Below are 24,217 nucleotides of genomic sequence, written 5' to 3'. Positions count from 1 at the left end.
TTCTGACAGCTCTCATTATGTCCATCTCTGTTGTGTTCTCTGCCAGAATTAAATCTGGTGTAACGTCCTCATCTCCTTCATCTTCTTCTGCCAATAATGGTTGCGCATCACTCAGTTCAAGAAACTCATGTGAAAATAACTCCTCTGACTCCAGTGAAGAAGGGGTGCCGGTGGTGGAGGAAGTGTTACGTGGGGTGGCCATAGCAGTGGAGGATGAGGATGTTGTGGTAAAGTTAGAAACGGTAGAGGATGGGGTGTGCTGTGTAAGCCAGTCAACTACCTCTTCAGCATTTTGGGAGTTCAGGGTCATTGCCTTTTTAAAACTGGGCAATTTCCTAGGGCCACAGGACAGCATAGCAGCACGGCCCCTAGTGCCTCTGCGTGGCGGCCTGCCTTTGCCTGGCATTATTTTTAAAACAACAACAACTCAGGTGGTGTTTCTGGAGACGGTATTATTATTGATATTTAGACAGTATGTGAACAAGCTCACACAGCTAGGTGGCAGTTGTTTGAAAATGAAGAACACACTGGGCAAACAAATTGAAACAATGCCTGCAAGGTCAACGTATACACTACTACAGCAGTGGATACGGAATATATTATTGCTGCTTGAAAAACGTCACTCAGGTGGTGTTTCTGGAGACGGTATTATTATTGATATTTAGACAGAATGTGAACAAGCTCACACAGCTAGATGGCAGTTGTTTGAAAATGAAGAACACACTGGGCAAACAATGCCTACAAGGTCAACGTATACACTACTACAGCAGTGGATACGGAATATATTATTGCTGCTTGAAAAACGTCACTCAGGTGGTGTTTCTGGAGACGGTATTATTATTGATATTTAGACAGAATGTGAACAAGCTCACACAGCTAGATGGCAGTTGTTTGAAAATGAAGAACACAGTGGGCAAACAATGCCTACAAGGTCAACGTATACACTACTACAGCAGTGGATACAGAATATATTATTGCTGCTTGAAAAACGTCACTCAGGTGGTGTTTCTGGAGACGGTATTATTATTGATATTTAGACAGAATGTGAACAAGCTCACACAGCTAGATGGCAGTTGTTTGAAAATGAAGAACACACTGGGCAAACAATGCCTACAAGGTCAACGTATACACTACTACAGCAGTGGATATGGAATATATTATTGCTGCTTGAAAAACGTCACTCAGGTGGTGTTTCTGGAGACGGTATTATTATTGATATTTAGACAGAATGTGAACAAGCTCACACAGCTAGATGGCAGTTGTTTGAAAATGAAGAACACACTGGGCAAACAATGCCTACAAGGTCAACGTATACACTACTACAGCAGTGGATACGGAATATATTATTGCTGCTTGAAAACGTCACTCAGGTGGTGTTTCTGGAGACGGTATTATTATTGATATTTAGACAGAATGTGAACAAGCTCACACAGCTAGATGGCAGTTGTTTGAAAATGAAGAACACACTGGGCAAACAATGCCTACAAGGTCAACGTATACACTACTACAGCAGTGGATACGGAATATATTATTGCTGCTTGAAAAACGTCACTCAGGTGGTGTTTCTGGAGACGTTATTATTATTGATATTTAGACAGTATGTGAACAAGCTCACACAGCTAGGTGGCAGTTGTTTGAAAATGAAGAACACACTGGGCAAACAAATTGAAACAATGCCTGCAAGGTCAACGTATACACTACTACAGCAGTGGATACGGAATATATTATTGCTGCTTGAAAAACGTCACTCAGGTGGTGTTTCTGGAGACGGTATTATTATTGATATTTAGACAGAATGTGAAAAAGCTCACACAGCTAGATGGCCGTTGTTTGAAAATGAAGAACACACTGGGCAAACAATGCCTACAAGGTCAACGTATACACTACTACAGCAGTGGATACGGAATATATTATTGCTGCTTGAAAAACATCACTCAGGTGGTGGTTCTGGAGACGGTATTATTATTGATATTTAGACAGAATGTGAACAAGCTCACACAGCTAGATGGCAGTTGTTTGAAGAACACACTGGGCAAATAATGCCTGCAAGTGCACTACTATTGGTGCACTACTATGAAGAACAGCAAACAGCACTGTACATGTTAAAGAACAGTAAGATAAGTAAAATAAAATAAAATTATATGTATATTAAAAAAAAAAAAATTCTCGGGTTGGTGCTGCTGAACTACTAGGAGCAGCACAGTAGCACACCAGTCCCACTCCCCAACACTGCTAGACTAATAGCACTGGGCTCTTATAGTAGCAACTAGCAAAGTAAAAAAACAAAAAAGAAAATAAAAGCAGTCCTTACAAGGACTATTGGGTTATTACAGCAGTCAGCAGATGAGATCAGAAGAGATCAGTGCCCACAGCAGGCAGCTACATACAGAGCACTGCAGTAGAAGGTAGATTACTAGCCAGCAAAGCTACCTAACCTAAAATGTCCCTCAAATCCCTGCAGACTTCTGTCCCTCCAATACAGAGCAGTATCAAGTAGATTACTAGCCAGCAAACTTACTATCAACTGTCCCTCAAATCAGTGAAATCACTAACAGCTCTCTCCCTACACTAGCTCTTCCAAGCACACACAGGCAGAATGAAAAAACGCTGCAGGGCTTCAGTTTATATATGGAAGGGGAGTGGTCCAGGGGGTGTGGGGGTGGTCCAGGAGGGAGAGCTTCCTGATTGGCTGCCATGTATCTGCTGGTCTGGGGTGAGAGGTCAAAAAAATGCGCCAGGTAAGGCGAACCCAAAATGGCGAACGTCGCGCGACGTTCGCAAACATTCGGCGAGCGCGAACAGTCGATGTTCGCGCAAACAAGTTCGCCGGCGAACAGTCCGCGACATCCCTAATGCCTATGTCCTTGCACCCATCTACTGTTGCACCCTAGGTACATGCCTGCTCTAAGGCCTTATTTCTACATCTTATCCTGACTTGTGTTCAAGCTGAGCACCTCTCATCTGAAGCTTTAGAGGATAGCACCAGAGATTGTACTAATGGGGCTTAGACATGACTTTAATTCCAGCACACATACCCATGTCATACCTAAGCCAAGGCTGTTAAGTCTTTGGTTGTGCACCTATTAGTCCTGGTGGGTATGTGGACAATTTGTAGAGAATCACTGCTTTCCAGTTATTGTTAAACTGCAAAAAAAAAGATTTTTTTATATTTAATTTTGAAATCTGACATGGGGCTAGACACATTGTCAGTTTCCCAGGAGCCCCCAGTCATGTGTCTTGTGCTCTGATAACGTTCAATCACTCTGTACTGCAAGATGGAGTGATATCACCCCCTCCCTTTCCCCCCCCCAACAACAGAACAATGGGAAGGTAACCAGAAGGAGCTCCCTAACACAAGTTAACAGCTCCCTGATAGATATAAGAACAGCACTCAATAGTAAAATCCAGGTCCCACTGTGACACATTCAGTTAAATTAAGTAGGAGATACAACAGCCTGCCAGAAAGAAGTTCCATTCTAAACTGCTGTCTCTTTCTGAAAGCACAGGACCAGGCAAAATTACCTGAGATGGCTGCCTACACACCAATATAAGAAATACACTTGCTGCTTCGGGAATTACATTTTATATTATAGAGTGAATTATTTGCAGTGTAAACAGTGTAATTTAAAAATAAAAATTACATCATAAAAATCCTGACAGAGTCCCTTTAATTATACAAAAACTCACCCGCGTTCTATTTATGCCTATGGTCTTTTTCGAATTGTATTTATCAATGGGGGAAAGTTAGAACTCATATTATGATAAACATAGTTCTAAAAATTCCATAGGAATGAACAGAATATGGGTGAGCTTTTATTTAAGCTGTAAACTCACATTTGGATAAATCTGAGGGGAGAGGGAGTGAGGAAGAGGAAGATAGGAGGGAATGAGGAAGGTGGGAGGGAGAGTGAGGAACAGGAAGGTGGGAGGGGAGAGGGAGTGAGGAAGAGGAATGTGGGATGGAGAGGGAGTGAGGAAGAGGAAGGTAGGAGGGGAGAGGGAGTGAGGAAGAGGAAGGCAGGAGGGAGTGAGGAAGAGGAAGGTGGGAGGGAGTGAAATAGAGGAAAATAGGAGGGAATGAGGAAGGTGGGGGGGAGAGGGAGTGAGGAAGAGAAATGTGGGATGGAGAAGGAGTGAGGAAGAGGAAGGTAGGAGGGGAGAGGGAGGGACGAAGAGGAAGGCAGGAGGGGAGAGGGAGTGAGGAAGAGGAAGGTAGGAGGGGGAGGGAGTGAGGAAGAGGAAGGTAGGACGGATTGAGGAAGAAGGTAGGAGGGAGTGAGGAAGAGGAAGGTAGGAGGGCTTGAGGAAGATAGGAGGGGAGAGGGAGTGAGGAAGGTAGGAGGGAGTGAGGAAGAGAAATGTGGGATGGAGAGGGAGTGAAGAAGAGGAAGGTAGGAGGGGAGAGGGAGTGAGGAAGAGGAAGGTAGGAGTGAAAGGGAGTGAGGAAGAGGAAGGCAGGAGGGGAGAGGGAGTGACGAAGAGGAAGGTAGGAGGGACTGAGGAAGAAGAAGGTAGCAGGGAGAGGGAGTGAGGAAGAGGAAGGTAGGAGTGAGGAAGGTGGGAGGGGAGAGGGATTGAGGAAGAGGAAAGTGGGAGAGAGTGAGGAAGAGGAAGGTGGGAGGGGAGATGGAGCGTCAGTGAGGGAAGGGAGTGTCTGTTCGGAGTCATCAGTCAGAACACACGGGCAGTGAGAGTCAGTCTGTAGCAGGGTGTGAGCGGGTTGAGGAGCTGGTGAAGCCACTCGGTATTTTGGAAGCGTTTTGCTGTTGTCTCCAGTATTTCGACAGAGAAATACAGGTTAGTGATTCCCTCCCTCTCTCATCGGTAGAAGCATGTGGCCTTTGTACCATCGGGCTGATACAGCAGAGCCTGTATCCGCGGCAAAGGAATAGAAACCCGCGGTGCTGAACGGACAGCTCCTTCATTCCAGCTGACAGTCAGTCAAAGCCGGACGAGTCCAATATTATCGGCCAGTGGGTTGTCTGACGGTCAGCTCCACCAGCCACAATATCAAAGCCGTTTCTTTGCTTTGTTACTTTACTGTCACTGACAATAGCGGGAAACAATTCACGATGTTAGCCGTAAAGAAACCAATGCACATACACAGTGTGTTTCCACTCTGCCTGGCTCATTATTTTTATTATTCTTTGCTTAGATACTTCTAATGAGCACACATTAGTCTGCAAACAGCCAAGGGACTGACGCCTAATGTTTCATAGATATAGATGATAGATTCATTAGATGATAGATGATAGATAGATGATAGATAGATAGATAGATAGATAGATAGATAGATAGATAGATAGATAGATAGATAGATACATTGATAGATAGATTGATATATGATAGATAGATGGTAGATACAGTAGATACTTTTTATTAGTATTGCCATTAATGAGTGCTTTAGGGTCATCCTCTACTACTAAAGTTCTTTTTGCTGTAGTGACATGTTCTACTCAAGAGATGCAGCAGTTTAGTTGAACACTCTAACTTGTCTCACTCTGGTGTGCTATATAGACTTCTTCAGGCTTCCCTGCAGGTTACTTAGCAGTAGATTATAATAGTGAACAAAAATGTAGGAGTTGGGGCTCCTGTTTGTAAAGTAAAAGAAATAACTTGGTAGGATGTTCTGCTGTTAATGTACAGTTCGCTCCTATTTGCCATATTTAGTCAAAGAACATGACATTGAGGTTGTGTGTTTCCTAAAATCGAAGGTGCCAGATGTTTATGGCGGTGTTTAGTTGGCTTTGCACGTGCCTAGATTGTTGGAAACATTCACTGTAGCAAATTATGTTTAATGCACATCCAGTGGTTACAACATTCTTTTTATACTAACATGCAGCAACATTTTATATCATTTGTCTTGACCTATAAAGCATCAAAATATACATTTGTGCTTTTACATGTTCTATATACTGTAAGCACCACCGGAGCAGAGATATGAATGATATAATATCATTCATATCTCTGCTCCGGTGGTGCTTACAGTCCCTTTCCCATTCATACATAAAGGAGCTAGGTAACTTGCTTACCTGTTTTCATATGCTTACAAAAATATCACTGTGAGAAAGCTTTTTTCTCAATGGTGGTGAACTGCAGAGTATTTTTATAAATAGAAATTATTGCACAGTCACTCTGGCCTGATGATGATTGTATGATAACCTGCTCTGCTTAAATGCTTGAAGGAACTGGATGTTGGGATTGTATTTACAGTTTATGTGCTGTGAGCAGTTAATGCATTTTGGACACACATCTTTCTGGTGCTGAATGAACAGCTCATCCCAACCTTTACTTCTGTGTTTGTCAACATCTGGCAGGTGCTTCATATACAGTAATAAAAAGACGCAATGTTTGCACACGCAAAAAGCAAACATTAGAATCACAGTTTAGTCTTTTTTAGTCTTAGGTATTGACACGGCACAAATGTATCTGAGTTCAAGCAGGTGACTAGCAAAGCCAAAGTATTATTATATCTTCTGCAGAGAACTAGATTAATAAACATTTGTTTGAATTAAACAACTACAGTATGTTTACCAGCCCATTTCATTCCAGAGACACAAGAAGTTATACAGTATGCTCAGGGTCATTTCAAAAGCCTCAAGAGACATTTTGTTATCACAAAGTGACTTATCCTTTCTTCTGTGCTGTCTGCAATGTGTTGCTGCCATGTGTTTCCCCTATTCCCCCCTGTCCATGAACAGTTAGATTGGACAGTCATTGCTACTTTACCTTTCTATATTATCTGTGATGTAATGAACCCAATGTTTGTGTAAAACGAGCTGAGTGATGCACATATCAAAGTGATTTTTGGGTAGGTCGTGTCCCTTTCAGCCTTAGAAATGGAGTTTCTACTGAAAAAACCCAGAGTGATTTGGAGGTTGCATTTAAACCAAGATGAAATAGGATAGCTCGTTAAATGTTTTGTAGGGTGCATATATCCCTCTCCCAATAGCCAGCAGATCATAAGGGTTTACTATATTTTTATATGTGGTCTGCTCGTAATCAGGATGTTAAATTGTAAAAATATTTAAGGTTATCATTACATGTTTAACATTCATTTATCTTAACATTATAGAAGTAACACAGAAATGTCTTAGTATGAACAAAAAAGAGTAAAAGGTGTAGAAGCTGCCATGTTTGCTTATGTTTTCTCTCAATAGATTAAGTCTGACTAAGTTTTTTGGGCAATGAAGCTTATGTGTTGACCTGCTAATTGCAAAATACATTTCCCAACATAACAGTCAGTTTTCCTGGCAGTCATAGAATCTACTTTTTCTGCATTACAGGCAATTATTGGGGACACACTATGTTGGGTAAGGTGCTAGTTGCACGGGTAAGCAGAGTGCAAGGACAAGGCATTTTGTAGGCACAGTGCTTGCCTGTCTGGCTGTGTTCTTTATGATTGAGGCCAGTCCATAGGTTTTAAGCTGTCTTTTATAAAACTATCCATTTTGCACTTTACTGCTTTGTGAATATGTTATCATACCAAGCTGTGTCTGACTTGCTCAAAGGAGGTATACCACACCTTCAATAATAAATGAGTACACTCATCTTTATGAAAACAAATACATGCAGAGAATGGATTTTATGTGTGTGCAGTATAACAGTATATATATATATATATATATATATATATATATATATATATATATATATATATATATATATATATATATATATATATATATATATATATAAAGCAGTTCTAGTTTAGTGCACTCTCTACCAAAAGTCGCCTGGGTGCTCATCTATCTATCAATCATCTATCTATCATCTTTCTATTTATCTATCTATCATCTATCTATCTATCTATCTATCATCTATTTATCAATCATCTATCATCTATCTATTGATCTATCTATCTATTGATCTATCTATCTATCATCTATCTATCTATCTATCTATCTATCTATCTATCTATATATTTCTATATTTCTATATATTTCTATATATTTCTATATTTATATATATTTCTATATTTCTAGATATTTGTATATTTCTATATATTTCTATATTTCTATATATTTCTATATTTCTATATATTTGTATATATCTATCAATATATTTGTATATATCTATCAATATATTTGTATATATCTATCAATATATTTGTATATATCTATCAATATATTTGTATATATCTTTTACTTTTACAGTCTGCCCAAACTCTGGAATGCTATAGTTTCTCTATAGTCTATTGAAAAAAGATTAACCCCTCAGTACCTGTACTGACATGGTCAATTTGACCCTTGCAACGTGATTAACCTACGATGCTGCTTTCTTTCTTTTTTCAATCGTTTGAAAGAAACATAAGCCCCAGCCTTCAGCCCTTGAGCTCAAAATTGCAGTGAATTGTTTGGGAGGAAAAAGGGGGATATTGTTCCCAATTTATGTTTTTTTTCTCATTGGCTTCTTCTGCTACTAGATATCTTTTGCTAGTCCCGAATTATCCTTGATTGGCTGTAAGACTCGAAAAATTCGAATAGAGTGCAATTAGTGCCGGTCTTTTAATTCATCAACAATTTTCAGTAACCCAATCAATTCCCAGACCAATTCTTAAATTAATTATAATTATAAAGTGCTGTTTAGTGCATATATCAAATGGGAGATAGCCAGGTTAAAAAAAGTTAAAAAATAATCAATCAATTCATTTGAAATTCATGATTAGGCTCAGGTGTAGTAAAGGATGTCAACAGTTCATAGATAAATGCCAAAAGTTTAAAATGTTGATGTTCTTAAAAGGAAATTAATTGATTCAGATGGAATAAATATAAAGTGCAGTGTGATAAGAGTCAATTATTAAATAGATAATTGCATAAAAAGGAGATCCAATTTAAATTAAATTATGACAAGTAGTTAGGATCGGCATCAAACAAAGTGCCACTATCATACAGTAAAGTAGAAGATATAATGAAGAAATAGAGGGTGGAGCTGTCCCAAATCGAACTGCCTGTTCGTTTTACTAAGGCTGGGACACCACAAAGATGAAGGCAGGACAGGGTAACCGAGACTGTGGCCTTGTATTTAGCTCACCCTGATATTGTCTGTAAGACTCATAACTGTATAGATGCATTCCATATACAGAATATAACCTCTAGTAACAAATGCCTCTGGTGGGTTAGTATAAAAAAAATAACTTTGCAGCCTTTATATCAACCTATATGGCCCACTTGTCATATTCCTATAATTTCAGTGTAATTCATAGACAGATATACAGTCATTGTTTTTATGTCTTAAAAAAATTCTGTCCATCTGTCCCAATGAAGCTCTGAAAATATGCACAGCAATCTTGAGACAAAATAGAAAAGTACTGCTGTTTTACTCCCAAGTATGAAAGGCGTTAAAACGATTGTATCTCAGTGGCTGGTGCCTTAGGGAGTGACACCGTTTGTAGGAAATGCTTATCTAATTCTACACTTACCGGCATTTAGTTATTATGTCACCCGAGGGGCTTCTAGTTGCATCACATCTCATACTGTTCTCCCTGTTACCCTGCTTCATTCCTGAAGAAATCTTCTAAACCACTAGACTCCATTTGCTCAAGAAAATCAATCAATCTGATTCAGTATAGGTTACAAATATCTTTTCTATAGATCAGATAGATGCCTACCCAGAACAGACTGACCCTTTTATACAAGAGAAATCTGATTTGTGTTTAGTAGATTGCACTTGTTGTGTCTGATTTATATCATTTCCATTCATTAAGAATGAGTAGTTAAACTACCCAACCCATTCACCTCATCATCCAGATCCACAAGGTTGTAAGCAGTGTCTAGCAGAGGCCTCTCTCCGCATTGCATTCGTTTTTAGATCAATGTCACTTGTAATTCTGTCTAGCACAACAGTATTTTATTGTTACTTCTTAGATAATTAATTATGATTTAAATCATGCCAGCTCATAGAGACTCTACTGGGAGTTGCATTGTTATTTTGCACATACAGACTTTTATAACTGGAAGCATTTGCTTCCCCTAAGCAAGACCTTTTACATTCTTGCTGCTGGGTGCTCCAGGGGCAATGGATGGTTTCCAAATACCTCCTAACAATCCAGAAGTGTGACTATTAGATAGGGCAGGCCTTTATACAATGCTTCTAGAGCTGCCTTGCTTCATGTAGCCTACTTTAGTTGGACACAGGCTACAGAATACAGGGAGAGGGATGTATCTGGGGGAAGTTTTATATAGAGGGGCAGGAGCTGTTTTAGCAAAAGGGACTACAGCAGGTAGAAACCCTTGAAATTATAAGAAAAGATAACGTCAATTACGGCTGCCTTGCCAGTTTTTGAGATAAAATGTTATTGTCCAATATAAAATAACTTACAATTGTGCCATCTAAATTAATAGGCATAAACATCGGAATTCATAGACATATTAAAATAACATTAAACCTCATCTTCACACAATTAAAAACACCAAAACCCATCAAATCAAATTAATTATATTCCTTGGCAAGCCATAAATACTTGTTTCTTACAGGCATTCCGTTAGTATTAAGTCTTTCATTTAATCTTATACATGAAAGTCCTTCGTGAGGGCACATTCACACCGGAATTATTTCCCTCTGAATTGGGACACCTATGAAAGCAGAGTTGTGCTAAAATATCTGTAGCACCCCAGGTCTGTCCCCATTTTCACCTATATAACATGAACTGTTTAGATATTAGGAAAGCTCTGCAAATTGCATGTTTCATTGGCACTGAAAAAGGCAAGTGCTGGAAGGTACACAGGGGAAACAAAATGTGCCGCCACACAGGTTTTTGAGGAAGGTATAGTGATAACAGCCTGTGTCAGAGTGGATACCCACAATTCTATGCTCCTTCCCAATTGTTGCCTAATGTTTGTTGCTTACCTGACTCAAAGGCAGTATGGCCTCTGTAACGCACTTCTACTTTAACAATGAACAAAATCAGGAAGCCTAACTAGCACGGCACTAACTTTGGTCTAAATAAATCAACATAAGAAAGAATAAAAAAAATAACTGCCGGCGTGTAGGATTTGGGGTTTATGGATAAGAGAAGTGTCATGAGTCATGACTACTATAAAAATAAATAAATAAACATTAAAAAACGTAACAGGTTTGCTTTTCTATCAGCACAGATGTACTTGATGTTAGCTGAGCTAGCTTTCAATGCAGTGGCTTATCATTACAGAGAAAAAGTCAATAAGTCAAAATAAAGTCAAGTTTGTTTAAACAGGGCACTATGAAATGACACTGTCATATTTTCTCAGTTTTCTGCATAACAGAGTTGCAGTTAACAAATCCTATACCTGTACTCTAAAACAATTGACTAATCACATGAATGTTACTCTTGGAAAAGATAGCTTTGCATATGGAACCATGCTGAGGATAACAATGCTCTTCTTATTAGATATGGTATGTGATCTTTTCACAAGCAGTTCATTTAGGAAAGAAATAGTGTAATGTAATTTGGCACAAACCCAATCATACAGTATGTAACATCTACATAGCAACATGTATTCGTTTTGGCAATAGAATCAGGCTTTTGTTGCATAGGGGCCTTGTACAGATGTAGGGTTCTGAGCAAACAATACACAAGTAACTTCTAAAGACCTGTGTGGGAGGAACGATACAAGGGGTTTTATTTTGATTCACAAAAAAACTCCTACACACTATAACCCTTTTCAACAATTTGTATGTTAGAAAATTGGATCGTGCTTGTACCAAGAATCCTTGTGTATTAACTGAATATGTACAGGGCTTTTTTTTCAACATTTTATTCAGCAACAATGCTACCTAGAGTTAGGGGCACATTTACTAAGCTCGAGTGAAGGATTCGAATGAAAAAAACTTAGAATTTGGATTTTTTTTTGGCTACTTTGACCATCGAATTGGCTACTTCGACCTTCGACTACGACTTTGACTTCGAATCGAACGATTCGAACTAAAAATCATTTGACTATTCGATAGTCGAAGTACTGTCTCTTTAAAAAAAAACTTTGACTACCTACCTCGCCACCTAAAACCGTCCGAGCACCAATGTTAGCCTATGGGGACCTTCCCCATAAGCTTTCCTAGCAATTTCTGATCGAAGGAAAATCGTTTGATCGATGGATTAAAATCCTTCGATTCAAAGGATTTAATCGTTTAAATTTTTCCTTCGATCGTTCGATCGAACTTAATCCGGTAAATCCTTCGACTTCAAAGTAGAAGGATTTTACTTCGATGGTCGAATATCGAGGGTTAATTAACCCTCGATATTCGACCAATAGTAAATGTGCCCCCTAGACAGTGCCAACTTGGCACAAATACACAACACTCATATTTAAAGCAAGAGAAAACTTAAAAGTTGTGATGTAAATGGATCGGTGGCACATAACCAATGAGTTAAAGCCCTTCCAAGGATTTGGTTAGGCACTTAGATTGTGCAATGAAAGAAGTTGGTTATGTTAGCCCATAGCCATTTTTAATATGACTGGGATATGCCATATGTTTTGCAACATTATCTATATCTCCTATGAATGTTGGTCAAATATTTGTTAACATTTCACAGCAATACCAACAGACTATTCAGACTCTTCAATTCAAAACTAAGTAAGCATTTTATAACTTGTTTAATGGAGTTTGGAAGGCTTATATGGTTAAAGGCAAAACATAAACATTTTAATGCATTGTTAGTCATTAGACCATGGTGTAAAAAGCAGGGCAAAGCACAATAATAGTATTCCATCAGGGGTTTTGTGGGCCTTTAATTCTTGTTCTTCTACTCTAAATTGTTATCCTTATTTAGTATTCTCAAGTGTCAAGGCAGAGGATATTTATTATTAGAATCATGCTTCTGTTTAAGTGAAATTTTTATTTATTTACTGTATATAAGCTTTAATTAACGCAAAGAGTGATTTTTCTAGCAAGTGTAAGTCACTGAATGACTTTTTTCTGTGCTGTGACATTTTTTAAGATACCGTGACACGCACTTTGCCATGATCCTGCAGCAGCTTAAGTGGCGCTGCATTAATGAACACATTGTGCACCCACGGTATTCACATGCAGCACTTCTCTCCTGCCGATCTTACTGATTATGACATACGCCATTAAGGGTCCTCGTTATATATTAAAAGTTAATAATGGATAATTCTCCCCTTACACTGTATATCAGTAAGAACTGATAAATCATATAGAATAAAAGTAATAGCAAGTGGGGGCAAGTGGCAGCTTGTGAATAAAAGTATGAAATGAGAGGATACATAATCAAAAATAAATAAAATATTTTTCTGTATAAATTTCAAGAGAAAATAGCCAATATCACAATAATCTGAATGTTATCATATTGCACATATTTAACTGAATTAACCCCAAACTGAATTCTTTAATGATTAAATGCCTGCAATATTCTCTAAAAATCAGCCTTTTGATTTGATGCAAGATACACGTCTGGTGTATTCCTCCTAAGGACAAAGCACACTGGGAACACTGCTAAGACCAAAAGAGTCCAAAGACACTTTATTAATTTCAAATACACTTAAATGTAACAACCAAAGGAGTGTATGATTCGTTGGTTATGTGCTTTATAGAATCAGTGTGCAATAGGGCAAATAAACTACATGCAGTTTTGAGACAGAATTTGCTTTAATATTAATATAGTTTGTATATTACAACATCCTACATTTATGAAAATCTTTACCTTTTATGATGTTCAGTAAAGTGTTCCTACTTGTTTAGGCAAGGGACCCATCAATTTCTTGTTCTAAGGAAGCACAAATATTCCATCTTTGAAAGAAAGCCTTAAACCAGGGGTGCCCAGCCTTTGTCACCTCGCGATAAACTCCTGTCACCTGATTCGCTCCTGTCACCTGATTTGTTCGTGTCTAGCGCTGGGTGAATAAATTCGCTGGTGCGAATTCGCTGCAAATTTCTGTGTTTCACCGCCAGCAAATAAATTTAAGAAACTATGGCGAAAAAAAAATTTGGGTACTTGTCAGAATAAAAATTGCGCGTATAAAAATTGTTGCGCCTCAAAATTATTCGGATGCCCATTGACTTTAATGCATTTGGACAAATTAGGTGCACGTATAAAAATTGTCATAGGCGTCGAAATTGACACGCATAAAAAATTATTTTGACTCCTATTGACTTTAATACGGTTCACTAATTTTCCTCCGTTTCACAAATTTTGCGGTATATTTGCAAATTTTTTTGAGTCTTCTATAATTATACTTTTATTGTGGACTTGAATGAAGCAGGAGAATATAGCCTTTTGAGGGTTTCGGGCAGCTGGTGGGCATCCCTTTGAATGCCTCTTGGCTTGCCTGTCTAAAAGATTCACAAACTGGACAGCCAGGAGCAATAGAGCCACAGCACCACTTTCTGTACCTGTGCCCAATGGTAGCTATGCCTTGGACATAAGTGATCTAGGACTCTAGCACTTGGGTCCAGGGTTCAATAAATTATCCTTTAGGAATTATAGGTACAGGTATGGGACCTGTTATCCAGAATGCTCGGGCTTGGGGTTTTCTGGATAACGAATCTTTCCGTAATTTGGGTCTTCATGCCTTATGTCTACTAGAAATTCATTTAAACATTAAATAAACCCAATAGGCTGGTTTTGCTTCCAATAAGGATTAATTCTATCTTAGTTGGGATCAAGTACAAGCTAAGGTTTTATTATTACAGAGAAAAAGGAAATCGTTTTTAAAAATTTGGCTTATTTGGATAAAATGGAGTCTATGGGAGACAGCCATTCCGTAATTCGGAGCTTTCTGGATATCGGGTTTCCTAATAAGGGATCCTATACCTGTATTGCAGTTTGTTGCTGTTATTATTCTGATGTCTGTTAAGGAAATTCCAGCTTTCCAGTTATACAGTTTCTCTTTCATTGATCTAGAAAAAGCTGCTAATACAAACAATAAACTTCTTAATATACCTTTGACCCACAGGTGGGAGTGAGAGATCGGGGAAAGTTGCAGTGCTTAAATTTTTCTTTATTTCTATTCAGATTTAAATGTTTTATAATAACATTATTATGCAATAACATTTCTCAAAATTAAAGCGTATGTCAAAAGCAGAAACAAATATGGAGCTTCCAGCTCAGAGGAGGGACTATTTAGTTGCATGCATTCTTCCTATATCAAGGTGTCTGAAAACAAATTATCAGCTTGGAATTGTATGGGGTTAAAGAGATTGCTGCCATGCCTAGAAGAGAACAGTACCTTATTTCTGCTCAAATTAAACACTGTACAAAGCAATAATAGTCATTGTGAAAATACTGCAATGGACTCTTCATTGGCCTATAGTTTTCACGATATAAGTCTTACCATAGTAATAAACTATGGTAGAGGCAACACAGAATCAGCAGTGGAACATGGATTATACGCCATACTAGTTCTGAACTTTAGGTAGGACCTTTGTTTGTCTATGAGAGGTGCCACAGAAGTTCAGAGGAAGACAATGCAAAAAGGGTTACATAAACCATCACATGATTACAGAACCCGACTCATCAAATGGAAATAGGGCTAGAGTTATAATGCTGAATAGATAGAGAATGAGAAAATGTATCCACACAGCATTATTATGTATATTACACTATATACTAATAATAAGGGTCTCTATCATAAAAGAGAGGAGGTCTCCCTGAGGAATAATATCCTATGTGCTAACCCTGCAGGCAGTGTTGGACTGGGACACCAGGGGCCCACCCTCAGTACTATTTTCTTCCTTTCCTCACTTAACCTCTTTTCTCCTAGTCTCTTTTCTTTACATACTATAATCTATTATTCCACCTATTTAGCCTCTCTACAAATAGGGAATGGCCATGAAATAGGCCAAAAGTTTAGCAGCATGAGGGCCCACCGGCCCACTGGGAGTTTTCCTGGTATCCCAGTGGGCCAGTCCGACACTGCCTGCAGACGATATGAATAAAGTTAGCAAGTGACTGGCCTTGTAAAAATAGATAGGTTTATGGCTGAGCTTACAGTGAAACAAATGAATACCAAAGGCAAACAATTAACCCTGAAACAAAAATATTGGGCATATGGTGGATAGGCTATAGAAACTGGGGCTCATTTATAAACTTTGCGCAGGGCAGATTGGTTCACACATTGAATATATTTGCCCTGCACATGGTTACATTTATATAGCAAATAGAATTGCGATTTTTTTCCCAATGCAAATGTCTATAAGAGCTTTTTAAATATGTCAAAAATCACAAATGGCGTTCGAATTACACGACAACTTTGGTGGCGGAGAAAATATTTGCAAAACAGTTGCGCAAATTGCGAATTTAAGTTACTGTCAACTATTTTCACGCACAACAACCTCGCACATGTGGGCGCACTTACGCAAACACCAGTCTCATTTGTGAGCCATTTGTGAAAATGTTTTCAGAATGCGAATTCGTAAAAAAAACGGAAAGACGAGCGGAGCATTACGGAAAAAGCATGTGCATTACAATCATTTGCAAATAAATATGCACTGTGTGAACTTTATAAATGACCCCACTGTGTTTTCAGACTTACCAGAGTATAATGGATGTCTGAATTCACATTAGATCATTATAAACTAAACAAATTCAATGAGAATGAAAATTTCTTTTTTTTTCAAATAGGAAAAAAAAAAAAGAATTCCACCCACACACAAAGCATTTTCCAACCTGTATTTTGGATTATGTGCAAGTAAAAAAGGAAAAGTGCTAAACTCACTATTTACATGGGTAAACAATTTCACCATATTTAGCATATTTTACTGAGTAAAGCAAATATCAGATCCAGCAAAACGAAACAACTAGAGATGGCGTAGAATGAATAAATGCTCTGGCTGTGTAGATCACATTACTCTTCCATGTAATTCAATCTGTGGGGGGACTTGAATGCATAGGGCCAATTGTAGCACAGAAATATTGACACACACATGCAACACCATCTGGCACTTCAACCCTGTGGAGTTTTTCATAAATTTCACAAGAATCCATTAACTGGATCAAATTTTTGATTTAAAGGGTGAAACACAACAATAATAATGCTTGATTATACTACCCCTTAAAGCCTAGAAGTGAGAAATATGATTAAACCTTGAGTCTGATTTAATATTGCTCAGACTCAGGGCTTCATTTACTAATGCGGCCAAAGCTTTTCCAAATAAGCAGCAAATTTGCACTCATCTTAAACCAGTGCAAGATGTTCCATATACCATTAGGCACAAGCTACAAGCTTGATGATAAATTGCATTTAAATTTCACTTGGGACAATCTGTGCATCATACATTTGGGCAATGCCCCTACAGTAACATGACCCTCATTTGCACAACATTTTGGAAGCCTTATTAATAGAACATGCAATGCCTAGCCAATTTGTGTAATGTACCGGGCTCCTTTACCTAGCCTACTAAGTTTGCCCAGAAACAGTTACTCATAGCAACCAATAAGATGTTTGCTTTTAAACAGGTGACCAGTAAATGCTACCTGCTGATTGGCTGCCTTTTTGGTACAAAACCCCCACACAATTATTAAACTCTTGTGGGATTTTCCCATCAAGATCGCTTGTGTCAAAAAGCCTCTTGGGCATTTCAAGCCTCCAAAATATATTTTTAGGAAACATTTTGACCTGTTTACCCTTTTATCTTGGAGCAGTTCTATGCAGTACCGTACTTTTACTCCAGATAATATACTGTTGAATGGTGAGAGTTGTAGTACAGCAATATTTATGTGGAGACACACTGCTGTTGAATGTTTATGTCTCTTTAAAATACTCCTGATTTTCCTTCTATATGTATAAGTTGATTTCTGGACTTAACATACCGTTACAGATGGAGCACAGTTTGTTGCAGTACAATTAGTTCCATTATTTATTGTGACATCATTTGGCACGTAGGAGTTGAATAACATGGCACACTAACAAGCTCCCAGTGGTACCGCAAACTGTGCTCCATCTGTACTTCACTAATTTTTCTGTAAGTGATAAATGCTGTAATCTTGTCATATTCCAAGCATTCCAAAGTCTGAAGCCTTTATTTGTTAGCACTGAAATCAGGGCATAAGCTGTTAGATAAGTCACATAGTTCTAGTGAATCAAGGGTAATTATCCTTTTCTTATACTAGTGACCCGTGTGTTACTTTGATGTTACTTTGTGTGATATCTTGTTTTTGCTCTTTTCAAATTTTATTACGTTTCCCCAAAAAGGAGCTAAGAGCAGAACTTTGGGAATAAAAATATACTTGTCGAAATGTAATATTCTTCGTTAGGCTTTTATTGCACTGTGAATCTTAATTGTGCATTGCGAACCTGCTCTGGGGTTTTATTAAATATTTTGTTGCAAAAAATGGTTTGCGATTCCAAAATTTTATTACATACATGGTGAACATTCGCAAAAGCAATTCGGTCGTGAGGAAGCCGTTGATGTCTTTAATCAGTCAAAAATGGCGCAAACATGGTCGCTAACATTCCCAAAGGTGTTTGCGAACTTTTTTCTGTGCTAAAGAAACATAATACATTCCTCCATTTATTACATAACCCCCATGAGTTTTTTTAATTATGATAAAGAAGAGGCTCTCGTTAGCAACCCAGTAACATTGCACCTTCCCATTTGAGTTAACTAAACAATGTGACATGAACTGCGAAACAAAACTTTTAGGATTACAAATTTATAAAAATGTGCAGTAAAATAAATATTAAAATGAAGGCATATTGTGCAGGTGTAAATGTAAGGGTACAGGATGGAAACCGAGAAATTTGAAGTTATTGTTGCTCAGGTTGAATCTTCAACTGGGAACAAACAGGGAGGTGCAATGTTAAAGGGGTAGTTCACCTTTCAATGTCTATTTGTGCAATAGAATAGCTAATTCAACTTTTTAATTGGCCTTTATATTTTGTTTTCTAAAGTTTTGGAATAATTTACCTTCTTCTTCCTTCTGACTTATTCCAGCTCTCAAATGGGGTTTGCTAACCCCATCTAAAAAACAAATGCCCTGTAAGGCTACACTTTTATTGTTATTGCTACTTTTTATTACTCATCTTCCTATTCAGACGCTCTCCTATTCATATTACAATCTCTTGTCCAAATCAGTGCATGGTTGCTAGGGTAATTTGGACCCTAGCAACCCGATTGCTGAAATTGCAAACTGAAGAGCTGATGATGAAAGAGCTAAGTAACTCAAAAGACACAAATAATAAAAAAGTAAAACCAATAGCAAATTGTCTCAGAATATCACTCTCTACATCATCATATTAAAAGTGCATTCAAACAGCCCCTTTTTGTGGGTTGCAAATGAAGGTTCCCATTTTCTCATAATTGTTGCATGTTTCAGGTCTAGCTTAAAGGAGAAGGAAAGTCATCTTGCACTTGGGGGTGCCAAATGTTAGGCACCCCCAAGTGATTGTATTTACTTACTCCTATCAGCAGAAAACTGTACTGGCCCGGGGTTATACCAGTGAGCACCATGGAGTGATCCTCTTCCGGCTTCTTCTTTCTTCAAATTTCCTGGGATAGATGCATTTGCCGTAGAACGAAATAGCCAACTTTTTAGTTAAAGATAGTCTTTTCTCTCTACTGCGCATGCGCAGCCGCACGAAGAAAGTGGAAGACGGAAGAGGATTGCTCCGGGGTGCTTGCTAGACTAACCCTGGACTGGTGCAATTTTCTGCTGATAGGAGCACGGGCCCGGGGTTTCAGGTTAGTAAATACAGTCATTTGGGGTGCCTAACATTTGGCACCCCTTAGTGCAAGACGACTTTCCTTCTCCTTTGATTGGCTTTAATTGTGGTCACCAGAAGCATTACAAAGGATGTTGGCTCCCTTTAGCAGATTTTGGATAAACCAGTGGGACCAGACCATCCAAACAATTTAGTATAGATTCCTGTATAGCACAAGTTTATCAGTGACTACACATTTGCCAGTTGTTGATATAAAAACTTACAACAAGTCTTTAATAGACTTCTGTTGTAAAAACTGTGGCATGAAATCAACTTTGGTCATTATACCAAATATCATCTAATATAATATGATCTGGTATTATTTTTCCATCTGGTATAGCCAAAATGAAGTTGAACCATATCTAGCCATGACAGGTGAAAACACGAGCAATTCCAAATGGCTGAGAAGCACATCTTTATTAGATACCTTTCTCCTGGCCCGATCTGTGACAAATACCCACACTGCAGGGCTTAATCCATTCTGTTACTGATGAGGAGCTAATCTCTCCCTAGGATTCATCTGCTAGAATTTCAGATGGCTTTCCATCCCAAAAACTAATTTACATTAACTAGCAGTCAGAGTCACATAATTCCCATAACATGAAGCAATTATGCTAATTGGGATTGTTTTGAAGTCTGTGAAATGTTAGATGTCATTCCAAAAGAATTAAAATCTTACATGGTGCCTTTTAAGATTAAAATATAGCAAAACTTTCACTCGGGGCAATGAATGGAATGACTTGCTGAATGGTTTGCTGTGATCTTTCAGATGTGCTGAACTACATTAAAATGTATTAATACTTAGCTGAGGAGTAAGCACTTCAAACTATAACCTATAACAATGCTGCAGTACCTTCTCTGCAGTTTAGATGCATATACCCACCACTCACGTTTATCGATATGGAGTTCTGGGATAGTAAGAGATGGATGGGAGGATAAGATGACATTCAATATTGACAGGTCATTGCAAACAGAAGTTAAAAGAGTAGGGAGTCCAACCAGTGGAAATGCTTGGATCAGGCATATTGAAACAGAGAGGGATTTGTAATTTTAAAACCTGAGGCACATAGCTTTAAATGCCTGCCAATCTATTGTAAATTCCACCCCCCATACACACACACCCTATGGACAATGTATAATACATAGTGTTTAGCACAGCAATCTCACCATGTTAGCAACATAACTAACATAGCACTAATAAGAGAGACAGCTGACTGGTGAATTACAAAATGTGTTTTCTGCTTGCTGCAGAATTATATGAAGAGTAAAACCTGAAAAGCCACAGTGAAGGGGCCTATTTATTATGACGTATACAATTAGATTCACGATAAAAGCTTAGTAAAATAAATGACAAATTTATCAAGGTTTGTTTTATTCATTTTTATTAACGTTGTGCGACTGCCATATCTAATGTCGTTAAAGTAAAGTAAGTTCTGTAGGAAGTCACTTTTAGAAAATGCACATAAATAAATGAGGCAGTGTTTGACATGGCATAGCCTGGCAATGTGAGATTAATTTTATTACCATTTTTTATACCACATAATAAACCTGCCCCTAAGTGTTAATCTGAAAATATCTATCAACTGTTTATTCCATTCTTAAACTTTTATCTATGTTACAGTATCATCTTCGCCACCCAAAAAATTAGTGATGAGCGAATTTGCGGCAAATTTCTGCGTTTTGCCGCTGGCAAATCAACTTGTGAAACTTCCACCTCGGTGCAAAAAATTAGGACACATGTCCGAAAAGTCCGCTGCACGTCAACACTATTCAGACACCCATTGACTTTAACGCTGGCGGCAAAATTGACGAGAGTGTCAATTTACGAGTTTCGCTAATATTTCGCTATTTCACAAATTTTGCCAATTTTTTGGAGAAGCAAAATGGGAGAAATTAGCCCATCACTATTTAGGATCACAAATTCATCTTGTTTTTATCACTATATGCAATTGCTGATAAACAATAATTTAGGGGGATCGGGACCCATACCAAACAGCACGGTAGACCCATTTTTTGGTCCTGACCCTTAGGTTAAGTACCATTGGAGTACCCTATGACATCATAAGAGCATTTCAAAAACAGTAATTTAGAACTTGAATACCTTGCTAATAGTGATGGGTGAATTAATTCGCCAGGTGCGAATTTGCAGCGAATTTGCCCATCACTACTTGGTAATAGTTTTTTTCCTTCAAAACATTTATCCTTCATTAATTAAGTTTGTATACACATTTCTCTATGATTTTTCTGTTTAAAAAGTGTGTGTTTATTCTCTGTGCCAGAGGCAAAGATACCGACCTTTTTTGTGTTTTCTCGGAGGAGTTAATTTGCCATGTGTTTGGCTTTTATAAATGTAAATTTAATATAAGTTTCATCTCGCTGAAATAAGACACTTTCTAAATAAATCAATTAAAAAAAACATTGTCTTGTTTAGTGATGGAGGAATTTATTTGCCAGGTGCAAATTCGTGGCGAATTCCCGAGATTCGCCGCCGGCAAATACATTTGCAAAACCGGCGCAAAAATTCACCAGCGAATTTGCGCTGGAGTAACAAAAACGGACACCGGCGTCAAAAACGGACGCCGGCATCAAAAACTAGACACCGGCGCCATTTTGCGAATTTTCCGAAGTTTCGTGAATTTTTTGGTGAAACGCCCCAAATTCGCCCATCACTAGTCTTGTTCTCTTCATGCTGAGGTCTGGGTCAGATTTTGATTAAAAGGTAGGTCTAATACGTCTTTTAGGGGGGCTCCCTTTCTTAGCAGAATTACTCAAATAACCAACTCCAGCACAAACAAAAGGTAACAGACTCTAGCAAACACTCCTTCACACAGAGAAATAGGATTTCCATCCGAGCCGGTTATTTTTAAAGAGTTAGCACCTAGCTTTGGGTGCAACCCCCTCCCAAATGATGTATTAGACCTAACTGTCAATCAAAAACTGACTCCACCTACTGCACAAAGACAGAATGAAGAGTGACTTAGGTTTCTCAGAAGGTAAAGCGTGACTTGATTATTTCATAAATGATACAGAATTATAAATTCATTGTATTTCAGCAAGGTGAAGCTTACATTAATTTTTCATTTTCGCAATAGATCCCCTTTAAGGTCACAGTTCATTTCAGGAAGTCATCTTTACAGTAAATCAAGGAAGTGAGGTCACTTCCTCCTCGCATGCAAACAAAAATAATTGCAGCACCACTGCAACCAAATCTCATGGAAATTCTTAAAATGTTTTGGGTTTCGTTGTTTTCATTTAGAAGACATAGGAGCTGGGTGCTTAGGTTTATGGAGAAATAATGAATGGGAAAGCTTTCTTCTTTCTCAGTTACATGTTTATATTAATCTATATATCCACCCTGTTTCCATTTTCAATTTAATTAGAAAAAAAATCAGATTATAAATTCTGTGTGACGGAATATTTCAGAGTCACCCTTGTCTATTTCCCCACAGGGTTCAATGGTTCCCATTTGGTATACACTGTAGCAGTGATTATGCAGTGACAACAAAAACCCTCACCCTTTATATTAAGGGACCTGGTTTTAGCTTTGATAAGATTCGCCTTGCTTGTGCAGTAGAGGCATAGCAAATTCTACCCCTGGCAGATTATACTGAATTTCACTTCAAAGCAGGATTCAGTCATATTGTTAATTACATGACAGAGAAGATTGCAAATCACTGACAAATTAGCCTTCAGTCATCATTTAAACAGTAGTAAGTAGTAGCTGCTTCTTGATGCTGCTGCCTGGAAGCTACTGAGCTAACAAGACATTAAACAGCCCGGTCTGGGCCTCAGTAACAACATAGTAATTTAATTACGATCTTGGGCTTGCAAAGCTCATACACAATCCCTATCCTGCTTTTCTAGTAAAAGTGCCAAAATTAAAGGATGGTTTCTATCTTCTAAGCAAAAGGGCTACAGATGTAGGAAGAAAACAAATTCAATTGAATTTACGAATAGAGCATCATTGGTGCATCTGGTGCAATATCTTTTTTTTTTTTGCAGTCATTTGAAAAACTTGATTTTTAAATGAGATAACAGACAAGACCTAGATTATTAGAGACAAGCAGACATCTTTTGTGTTGCTTTAAAGGAGAAGAAAAGATACAGAGTCATTTTATTGCCAATAGATTAGCCACAATAGTGCAAGCTAGAATTAGAGATGTCGCGAACTGTTCGCCGGCGAACTTGTTCGCGCGAACATCGGGTGTTCGCGCTCGCCGGAAGTTCGCGAACGTCGCGCGACGTTCGCCATTTTGGGTTCGCCATTGTTGGCGCTTTTTTTTGCCCTCTCACCCCAGACCAGCAGGTACATGGCAGCCAATCAGGAAGCTCTCCCCTGGACCACTCCCCTTCCCTATAAAAACCGAAGCCCTGCAGCGTTTTTTCACTCTGCCTGTGTGTGCTGAAGAGATAGTGTAGGGAGAGAGCTGCTGCCTGTTAGTGATTTCAGGGACAGTTGAAAGTTTGCTGGCTAGTAATCGTTTTGATACTGCTCTGTTATTGGAGGGACAGAAGTCTGCAGGGGTTTGAGGGACATTTAAGCTTAGGTAGCTTTGCTGGCTAGTAATCTACCTTCTACT

At 38.4% G+C, this 24,217-nt stretch overlaps 1 protein-coding gene across 2 annotated transcripts in view; it reads left to right on the top strand.

Annotated features, from left to right (window-relative positions):
* Positions 1-24,217, top strand: part of cplx2.S (complexin 2 S homeolog) — a 96,932-nt gene that overhangs the window by 51,764 nt on the left and 20,951 nt on the right. The window contains exon 1 of one of the 2 annotated variants that reach the window (XM_018256124.2): positions 4,651-4,797. The exons of the other annotated variant lie outside the window; for it this stretch is intronic. The gene's annotated coding sequence lies outside the window, so the exon portion shown is untranslated. Of the gene's footprint in view, positions 1-4,650; positions 4,798-24,217 lie in introns of those variants that run through there. 2 annotated transcript variants of the gene reach the window in all.

This window comes from Xenopus laevis, chromosome 3S (assembly GCF_017654675.1).
Source record: "Xenopus laevis strain J_2021 chromosome 3S, Xenopus_laevis_v10.1, whole genome shotgun sequence".
NCBI classification, from domain to species: domain Eukaryota; kingdom Metazoa; phylum Chordata; class Amphibia; order Anura; family Pipidae; genus Xenopus; species Xenopus laevis.
This window is presented reverse-complemented; position numbering and strand designations above follow the sequence as displayed.